The sequence below is a fragment of the Sarcophilus harrisii genome, chromosome 4, assembly GCF_902635505.1.
Source record: "Sarcophilus harrisii chromosome 4, mSarHar1.11, whole genome shotgun sequence".
Lineage (NCBI taxonomy): Eukaryota > Metazoa > Chordata > Mammalia > Dasyuromorphia > Dasyuridae > Sarcophilus > Sarcophilus harrisii.
The window spans coordinates 380291164-380302396 of NC_045429.1; the positions used below are offsets into that span (position 1 = coordinate 380291164).

The 11233-nt window shown below is 32.9% G+C and overlaps 1 non-coding gene across 1 annotated transcript; it reads left to right on the forward strand.

Moving 5' to 3' along the window:
• Positions 1-1221: 1221 nt before the first annotated feature.
• Positions 1222-1328, forward strand: LOC111720450. The gene has a single exon (XR_002770129.1). It is a non-coding gene; the product is annotated as a U6 spliceosomal RNA (small nuclear RNA).
• Positions 1329-11233: the final 9905 nt, after the last annotated feature.

Consider the following 11233-nt stretch of genomic DNA (forward strand, 5'->3'; position numbering starts at 1 on the left):
ATCCTGCTTAGCTTTTACTTCATAAAGTGACAAGGGAATATGCCATAGAAGAGCACCAATTACTACCCAATAGCAAGAATGGTTTAGGATGAGTCAAAAAGATAAAAAAATGAGTCTCCTCTCTCCAAAAATTAGAAGAAACTAGGGTTAGATTAAAGAATTATTAAAAAAAAAAATTAAAGGTTGCTGAGAAAGATATATAGTTGTACTTATGTTTTGGTAATTTTTGAATGTTCTCTAAACTATATATCCTATCTACATATAATAATTATCAATTCTAATAAATATTATGTTTAGCTGGTTTTAATATTTTCATAGAAGAGAGTGGGAAAGTGCTAATTGTTAACAGTTAATCTCATCTAAGAAGTTTTATGGATAGTATACATTTAAATGCTCATACAATTAATTAACTAAATGCTTCTTAGAATTTACCCACTTTTTTCTCTCTCTAATAGTTTCTTCCTCTATGCCCTTTAGAATAGTAAAAAAGGCTAATTCTACTGTAACAATGGCAACAACACCCCCTCTCCCCCCCCCCCATTCCCCTCAAAGTAGAAGAAATTGTTAGGCTTTCTTTAACCTAACAATTCAGGTCTTCTTGACCCATACCCTAGACATCACTGTCATTTGTTAGTGGTTTACCCATATGATAATTATCCCTTCCACATTGCAAAGGTTAAGGGCATGGTGCCTCCATTTGTAAAAGTAAAATTTTTTGGCCCTTCCTTTGTGCCAGAGAAGAGCTCTAAATTTTTTTTCTTTTTCTTTTATGAAGGGTTTTCTGTACATTATTGCAAAATTTGGGTTAAGTATTTAGTTATGGGATTTGTGTCATTTGTGGCTCCTGCAAATCCCCACCAAAAAAAAAATTCCCTTTTATTTCTTAAGCCAAGCCACAATATATAGAAACCACAATGAGGAAAGTTACACTGTGAAAGAAATAATTGTACTCAAAAGGCAATCACTACCCTAATAAGTAGCAGTCTTAGAAGAACTAGCTGAAAAAGAAATGAGTAATCACAGCCCCTCAAGGGGATAAGGTTTTTTTCATTGGAGTTTGGGGAATCATAATACGGCAAACAATGGAGTGTCAACCCAGATGATAGGATGCCTGGAATAGGTCTTTGCAGTAGGGGGAAAGAAAGAGCATTTTCCCCATTAAAAACAAACAAACAAACAAACAAAAAACCCGACAGTTCTGTTTAAGAAGATGGTCCTTTTGTGCTTACTTGAGCAGCACATACATTAAAATTGGCACGATACAGAGAAGATTAACATGGCTCCTGCGCAAAGATGATACACAAATGTGTGAAGCTTTTCATATTTTTGAACTGGTAGAAAATATTAATTGTCTGCTAATTTTGATTAAGCAAAATAAAATTTAAAGCAAAAAAAAAAGTAGATAGCAGTCAATTACAGAACTGATGTCCCTCTTAGAATACATAATTAAATAAGAAACACAGGCAAAGTGGATAAAAAAAAAATCTATAGAATTTCAACTTCTTTGTTTAAGGACAAAGATAGTCATACAGGCGAAATAGAAGTGGTTTCCTCTCTTTCTAATTTCAGGACTACCTTCTCTACATATCTGTTAGCTCCCATCTGGACTTTGAATCCAAACTTTTCTGCTGTATAGCTTCATGATTTGGAGATGAACACCTAATGTAACATTTTATAACACTGGCTACGTCAATTAATTACTCTCAGCCTCAGTTTCTTTACATGTAACTAATAATAGCACCGTCTACCTCACAGGGTTATTGAAAGACCAAATAGGATCAAATATGTAAAGAACTTTGTAAATTTTAAAGAGATGTAGAAATGTTAGCTTTAATTATTATTACTATTAAAATGCAAATTCTCCCAAAGGAGATATAATCAGTTATTGAGAAGATTAGAAGTTTAGAGTTAGAAAGATGTTTTAAAGATTATTTAGTCCAAATCCTTCTTTGCAGAAAAAAGAAGGAAAGCTTCAGAATAACAAATAGCTTATTCCAAGTCACAAAACTAGTTATTTGAAAGAGCCAATAGTAGAAATCAAGTCTCCCATTTCAAAGCCCAAAATCCTTTCAAAGGAGCTATGTGATTTCCTTGCCATGTAATAAAATCATAGTTTCATCGACTCGGGGTTCTGAGGGACCTTAGAGATCATCTGGTCTAAACTTATTTTATAAATGAGTAAAATGAGGCAAAATGTCTTGCCCAAGGCAACATATACAGTAAGTGATCAAACCTTGATGTAAATCAGAGTCTCGAACTCCAGGAACAGTGAACAACTTTTCCATTACATGGTGCCATCTCTAAAACGAACCAGCCTCTGATGGCTCAGAACTCTTCATCATTCATTTTCCTTGTAAGGAAAATTTTTCAGAGAATTAGTACCTAGAGATGTATTATTAGTAGGATGCCAAATTACCTGACCTACTTGTAATTAAAGACATTTTCCCCAACAAATTCTCTCTTATGTGGTTCTGTTAATAGTAATCAAGAAAGCCATGTGATCACTTAAATTGCCCAATAATTTTGGCAGAAAATTTGCTTTTGAAAAGAACAATTTAATGTTGCTAATTAACAGTACTAGTTTAAATTAACAGTATTGCACAGGCATGAAGAATTTCACATCTGCTCTTTCTGCCTTGTCTCTAAGTCTGGTTTAAGCACTCTATAGTGGTGTATGGTAATATTAAATTGTGGGAAAGTGCTCATAGTCAATCTGACAATTTATTACAAATCACAAAATAACAATAAATCTAGCTTTTACACTTGAAAAAATAACTTATTTTAAAGAACAACTTTTATGCTAAAAAGTTCAGCAAGCTGCCTCCATCTTCACAGAATCATAGCTTAAGATGCCACTGGATGTTTTTTGCCTTTGTTTCACAGTTCACTAAAACCTCAATATCTTTTTCACATGAAGTATTGTTATAGCTACATCCCCATCCTTTACTACAATGCTAATTTCTTTAAGTAAAAGAAATTTGTATGTATTCTCTATCTATCTATATATAGATTTACATATATAGATAGATACATATATATAATGTACATATATATGTATAATTAATTCATAACCACATCGGTTTAGCAGTTCCTTCCAACAATATAGGATACAACACATCCATGCCTTCTTATTCCCTTTAAATTTTATCTACATTCTTTCTTACAACTGCATAATAAGAGACACATGAAATGTTCTGGAGACCTTTCCTGAAAACCTATCAGTGGAGAAATCTGATTATTCATCTATCATCCTTCACCTTCACAAGATGGCAGTCCATTTTTCATTTCAATCATTGAAGTCATCAATAGTACCTTTTACTCCTGGTCTTTTTAAAGATCTTTATTATGCTGCAAACCGTTGAAACCCACCATGCCTCTGTGTTGTGTTGATTGTTAATTCTTCAGAAACAGTTGTATTTCAATTCTTACTGTCATAAAGCAACACTGGTAGGATAGTGATTATTTTAAATGGATATTTGTTTTTATGGGAAGCTTAAATTCATTAAAAGACTTGTAATTTTCTAAAAGCAATCTAACCCACTTTTCAACTGAATTTGTTATTTATTTGCATTTGTTGTCCCAACTACACATACTGATAGACAAGTTATATTAGACTGTGTACCAAATTGTATTTTGTAATCTGGGCAATAGCCATTTTTCATCTATTTGATCTTCCTTATATGAACAATCAAGTGAAACTCCTTTAAATGATTATAGATCTCTTTCAGGAGACTGCAATGTTCTGGAGCGTCAGGTATTTAGTACATTGTCAACTACAAATGGGAATATATGGAGACCCTCATCATGCACAAGGAATTAAATTTATATTATTAGGTTTGGTCAATTGTTCTAACCTGTAGAGATCTTTTTTAATTCTGTCATATGGCATGTAAGTCACCCCATTGAGCTTTCTGCTATCTAAAATTTTGGCAAATATGCCTTCTACATTTTTATTTTAGGCACTAATAAAAAATGTTAAAACAACACAAATCCAATCTTTAAAGCATCCCATTAACGACCCTGAAACTTGACATTGATTGACCAATCAGCATTACAAATCATTCAACAAATTCCAAATCTACTTAACTGTACTATCTTGTCCCAGGCTATCATGTGGAAGCTATCAAATGCTTTGCCGAAATCTAAGTATTCTCTTGACACATCAATATAGCTGTTTGAATTTTCTGTTTTGTTTTGTTTGAAAACTTTTGATTTAATTTATATAGGTAACTCACAATGTAGTTAACTAGTCAAAAGAGAGAGAGAGACAGAGACAGAGAGGCAAAGACAGACAGAGACAGAGACAAATAGAGAGACACAGAGACAAAGAGAGAGACAGAGACAGAGAGATTAGTTTGGCACTAGGTTATGTTGGCTTTTGGTGATCACTGCTTCCCTTTCTAAATATTCAGAATAGATCCCTCTATCTCAATTCAATTCAAAGCATTCTTCAATACCTGCTATATGTATATATGTAAGTCACTTTGTTAAATGTTTAGCATAAAAAGACAAATGCACAAATGCTTATGGGATTTATGACATTGAGAAGCAGCCTTGTAAAGAGCATTGGACCTGGAGTCAAAAAGACCTATGTTCAAATCCTGTCTTCATATATTTACTGACTGTATAATATTGGCCAAGTGATTTAATCTCAATGTGTTTTTCTTCATTTGAAAATGAGAGAGTCAGTAACATGAACTAGTGCTGAGCAAAGTGAGCGGAACCAAGAGAATACTGTACATAGTAACAAGATATGTGATGATCAACTGTGTTGGGCTTGGCTCTTTTGAAGAATACACTGATTCAAGACATTTCCAATAGACTTGGGGCGGAAAATGCCAATTATATCCAAAAAGAAAACTATGGAGATCAAATATGGATCAAACTGTTGTTGTTGTTGTTCACTTGTTTTTTATTTTCTCTCTTATATTTTTCCCCCTTTTAATCTGATTTTTCTTGCACAGCATGACAGATATGGAAATATGCTTAGAAGAAATTCTCACTTTTAACCTATCTCAGATTGCCTGATATCTTGGGGGGCGGGGGAGAGGGGAAGAAGAGAGAGAGAAAAAATTCGAATGCAAGGTTTTGCAAATATGAATGTTGAAAACTATGTTTGTATATATTTGGAAAAATAAAATACTATTTTTAAAAAAGAAAAAAACAAAATGAGGGAATTGGGATGCATAATGTCTATGGATCTAATCTACAGAGGTATATCTAATCCATATCTAATCCATAATCCACCTCTCAATCCATGATCCTAGAAATAACACAAGAATACAAAATAAGAAGTTATAAGGGCAAGGAAAGGATTGGAAGATGAGAATTTTTGTCTTCAGAATTTGATTCTTGAGAGCTTCCCATCCTTCTTGAGTTGACTTTTTTTCACAGAGTAGTGAGCTGTGGTCTCTGATCTTTCCTTTCCCTGAAGCATCTGAAAAAAAAAAATGTTCTAATAAATCCAGAGTACATTGCACATGAAGCCTAGCTTTTATTTCCTTCTTTATAATAAATTCTGTGCCCCTAAGGTTCCTATCATTTCTACCTCAGCAGTCTTGAAAACTTCCTTTCATTATTTTTCACAGTTCTTTGCATAAGACAGAAACCTAATATTGGTATGCTCATTTACATGATTAGGGTTTTCTAATATCTACTCTGTGCCCTTTCAAGCAGTCCTAGTGGTGATCCAAAGAACCCCAGGACTCCTTGAGGTATCTCAAAAGATTTCTAGCTTTAATTACTTTTATAAATGAAATCTCCCAGGCAGGGTTTATAATACTAGCAGGTAGACTAGGAGGCTGTCCCGGAGGTATGATTTCAATGAACATTTTAAAGGCATTCTTCCCCAAAAATATTAACTACATTTAAGAGATTATAAGGTCCTTAAGAGATTTACTATACTTCATCTTTGAAACTATAGTGTATACAGCTGTCATATATAATGCACACTAAATAGTTGTTTGCTAATTTTAATAATTGTCACTTCACCATTAGAGCTTTGTTTCTTTGGATATTTTGGATTTTATTCAATTATTCACCTTCCCAGCCAACATTAAATGATAACTAGAAGGAAGCAAGTAGAGCAGTTAGGTGGGACAGTGAATTGAGTGCAAACCCTGGAATCTGGAAGATTCATCTTCCTGAGTCCAGATTTGGTCTCAAACATTTCCTAGCTGTGTGACCCCAGGCAAGCCACCGAACTCTTTTTGCTTCAACTTCCTCATCTGAAGAAGAAAATGTCAAACTGTTCCAGTATCTTTGCCAAGAAAACCCCAAAGAAGTCAGGAGGAATCCAACAAAACTGAAAAAATCATGAAACATCAACAGAAGGGAGCAAGATCTCATAGAACCCAGTAACAAGCTCCAAAGGAGCTGCTAAGGAAGAGGATTCTAAAAAGCAAGAAAGAGTTGTTGTCCAGTTATTTGAAATCAGATCCTCTGACTCTATATTCAGTATTATTCCCATTATCCCACTATCAATCAATACATGTTTTTTAAGCACTTTCTGTGTGCTTTACTGTGCTAAGTGCTAAAGATATAAAAAGAGACAAAAGGTATTTACATTATAATTGGGGAGATAACATGAAAACAAACATATACAAGGCAAACCATAAACAGCATAAATAGGAAACAATTAACAGGGAAATATTGGAATGAAAAAGGGTTAGGGAAGGCTTTTTGTAGAAAGTAGGATTTTACTATTTATACTCTTTTAATCAACAATACTGCTACTAGGTCTATATCTCAAAGAGATCATAGGAAAAGGAAAAGGATCTCTATGTACAAAAATACTTAGAACAGCTCTTTTTGTGGTAGCAAAGAAATGGAAATCAATGGGGAAAGGTTGAACAACTTGTAGTCTATGGTTGTTATGGAATAAAAATAACAACAACAACAACAACAAGCACATTTTTAGAAAAACCTGAGAAAACTTAAGAACTGAAACAAGATTAAATTAGTAGAATCAGAAGAACATCATCGTATATAATTTAATAGCAATGTACAATGATAAGCTGTCAATAACTTATCTATTCACAGTAATACCATAATCTAAAACAATTCTGAAGAATATGTGATGAAGAAAGAACTGACACAGTCTGAATGCAAATTAAAGCATACTTTTTTTTTAAACTTTTTCTTTTTTTGTCTGTGTTTTCTTGGACATCATGACTAACATAGAAATGTGTTTTCATATGTAATCCATGTATAACCAATATCAAATTGCGTGTTTTCTGGGAGGGAAAGAATGTGGCACTCAACTTCTTTTAAATAAGTAAAAATTGTTTCTACATATAATCAGAAAAAAAAAGATATAAAATTGGAGGGAAGGTAGGATTTTAGTTAGGTCTTAAAAGAAGCCAGTGCAGAAAAAAGAGCTTTCTAGGCAATTTCATAGCATCCATTATGTACCAGGCACTGTGTGAAGCTATTTATAGAGAGCTTTCTAGATAGCCAGAAAACATAGTAGGAGCCAAGTAATGAAGAAGGGAATGGGGGACGGTGGTAAGGGTATAACATAATTGAACATGACTTTAAGGAAAATCACTTTAGAGACTTCAAGGAAAATAGTAGAGGTTGAAAGTAGGCAGAGCTAATAGCAAGGCTATTCCAATATTCATAGTGAGGAGGTGAGGAAAGCTTTCAGTAGAATGGTAGCTATGTCAAAGGAAACAAAGGGGTGTGTTAGAGAGATATTATGACATCTCTTAGCAACAGATTGGACATGGAGATGAGGTGTGAAAGACTGTAAGCAATCTAAGATGACTTGTATGTTTCAAGCCTAGGGGATTAGGAGATATGTCTAGCTTCAAGAAAAGGCTGACTGGCTAAGAACTATAGATTTTGATATACATCTATTTCTCCTCTAAGCACTACCAAAATTTCAAACCAATTACTCACAGGGCCACTTGAATAATTTTTGCTAAATTCAAATTTTTAATGCCTAAATTAAGTAAAAAATCATTCACTTTTTTTTTTTTTGCGGGGGGGAGTTGTTTTGTTTTGTTTTGTTTTACCAGTCAACAAGTGTTTGTTAATAACCTAAAAGATTTCAGGCAGGAATTGACAGGTTGTCTATCAATTCCATCAAACTCATTTAGTTGGGCAGCCTCATTTTTCCATCTTTCTGACTATCACAATTCTCTCAAAATGAGATTTTCAAAGATACAGAGATAATGACTGTAATGTAATGTAATGACATGGAAATTCTCGAAAGAAGAGAGCTTATTATATCTTTTATGCCTATCATATCTTTATTTTCTAAAAGGACAGCATGATAAACACTTACTTCATAACAATAAGCTTTCCTTTCCTTCTCTTGCTGATCTTGCTCCTTATTTAAAATATTAGAAGGATTATATTCTGACCAGGACATTATATAAGAGAATCTCATTATGTTTTTTGCAATAAAACACTATTCAGGGACAAATTAACTTTTTCCTACAGCTTTAATAAAATGGGGAAAAAAATATGGTTGGCTCCTAACTAGTGCATGCATAGGAAAAGCTAGCAAACCCAGAAACTGTGTACCATATTAACTTCAGTCTCCAAATCATGAGGTCTATATTAGCTGGCCTATAAATGATTCCACTCTAAATTCTGAAGACATCTGGTCCTCTATCTTGGACACTGTACCATTTGAATATTTATAATGGGCACATTGAAGTTTATTATAGTGCCTGGCATCTGAAAGTCTTCTCTGTTGATATTCTGAGCTGAAGATCAGGGTGACAGTAGCTCTCTCCAGAGAGTAGTCCTTCAGAAAAATGCATGGCATCAATCAGGCATTAAAACCAGGAGAATCTACCCTCACAATTCTGAGGCATAAGAGGCATATAAGGTAAGAGAATGTAAGTTCCTTGAAGATAGAGATGCTTTCATCTTTGCCTTTATATTCCCAATATCTAGTGCTGTGTTTTGCACATACTAGGTGCTTAATAAATGTTTGTTGACTGATTTTATATATTTATATATATATATATATATATATATACATATACACATATACATGCATAATATACATATACATATACATGATTAATATATTTGTATATATGTGTATATTATTGTATATGCATATGCTAAATAAAAAAAAAAACAAGTTGATACCTCTAATATCAAAACATCTTGTCAATTCAGGATAAAGAAGAGGAAAAAGATAATTTCCTAGCATCCATTATGTACCAGGCAGTGTGTGAAGTTGTTTATACATATTATCTCATTTGACCTTCACAACATCCTTGTGAGGTAGATCGTATTATTATCCCTATTTTACAGTCAAGGAAACTGAGACAAATAAATGTTACGTGATTTGTCAAAGCTTCAGTATCTAATGAACCTCTGAAACTGTATATGAAATCAGATCTTGACTCTAAGCCACTCTTTACTGTGTCACCTAGATGCCTCTTACTTAAAATAGGAAAGCCATCATACTGATAGTTTATCTATGTATAGACCATAGATGTCAAACACATGAACCAGATTAAAATGTAATTGGGAAATATATACCAAAAAATGAAAATATCATAGAACATACATAATGTTAATATGTGGTTTTCTAAGTCAAATATGTGGTTCCTGTAGATCCTTATGTAAAGTTTAGCTATCCATTGGTAATGATCAAAGTGCCCACACTTAAGCATAAGCACATAATAAATATTTGCTGTTGGAAATGATCATGATATAGTAAGAAAAGTGTCAGATGTGGAAAGGGCCCAAGTTAGAATTTCAGTTCCTCTACTTTGTAAACAAAATCTTTGTGATTTTGGACAAGTCCCAAACTGTCTGTGTTTCAGTTTCTTCATCTGTAAATGGAGTTGAATTAGAGACCTCTTAAGTTTCTTTCAATGCTAGAACTATGATCCTTTAGTATTAACCACATAGAGAAAGAATCAGGGTCTTTTATTAGTATACTACAGTGTCCACATTTAGTACATTCTAAGAGCAATATCTCATGGCATATGGTGGATTTTTTTTTTAAGATTCCCTCTCAATTTATGATGAAAAATCCTATCTATACTCAGAAAAGAAACTGTCTGAATATAGATTGAAGCATTCTCATTCTCTCTGTTGTCTCTATCTCTGTCTCTGTCTGTCTGTCTGTTTGTGTGTCTCCTTTTCTCTTTTAATTTTATGTTTCTTGAGGGCCTTTTTATTATTAGAATGGGAGATCTATGTTTTCACATGTCTTCCATGGAAATGTTTTGCGTACCTTCATATCTAATTTATTAATGGAGCCTGAGAATGGGGATAATGACGAAAATCTGGAACTCAAAAATAAATTTTTAAATGTAAAAAATGTTTTAGATGTGGAGGAAATATTTAATGAATAGATTTTTTAAAATTAAAAAAAATTAAAGCAAAAAAAATTTTTTTGGAAAAAAAGATCCTCTCTCCAGTTAAATGCCATCTTTTCATCCAAGCAATATTCAAACCATTTCTGAGCCTTACACTTATTACAGTTAAAATTCTAATTAGTATATTTGAAAAATGATATGATCTGATAAATAGAATTTTTTATTTAAATTTAGTGTTCAAAACTATTGTAAATTTTAAAATGTATTTTTCTTCCTTCCTCTGTAAACACAACACAGAAAATATAATTCCTTTTGATGAATCTGATATCTATTTCAGGCATTCTAAATATCAGATCACATTACAAATCTGATAATTTTATTAAATTTAGGAGATAGGGCTGAATTTGTACTAATTCCTGGACATTCTCTGGCTATTGAAGGAGAAGGGAAAAGAGTAAGAAAAAAAGAAATGAAAAGAAGAATTTAAAACTATGTCTTCTTGATTCCAAGACTCTTACCTACAATTCCACTCACCTGCCTAACAATTTTTTTCAATCCGGTTAACTGAAGATCCTGATTGTCTAAATTTCACTTAATGAAAGCTATTAAACTCATTTTAATAGGAGAAAACTTTTGACTTTTCTTTTGTAATTATAAGATCCACAATCACACTCTTAACATACCATGCATTATAATCATAGTATTCTAAATAAGTAATTGCTTGCAAAAACAATTTTTAAGACTCCTCCTGAGACTTTCCTCAAAACTCCCTAAGTCTCAAGCAAACCAATGTGTAATCAAGGTAACATGTGGCAGAAACGTTGTATCTATGCAACTGTCTGGTGGTTATCCCTCTCCATGGAGTCAATCACACATTGACAATTCCACTAAAGAGCTTGAATGGCTTCATATTAGAAATAATCTTTCATCAAGAG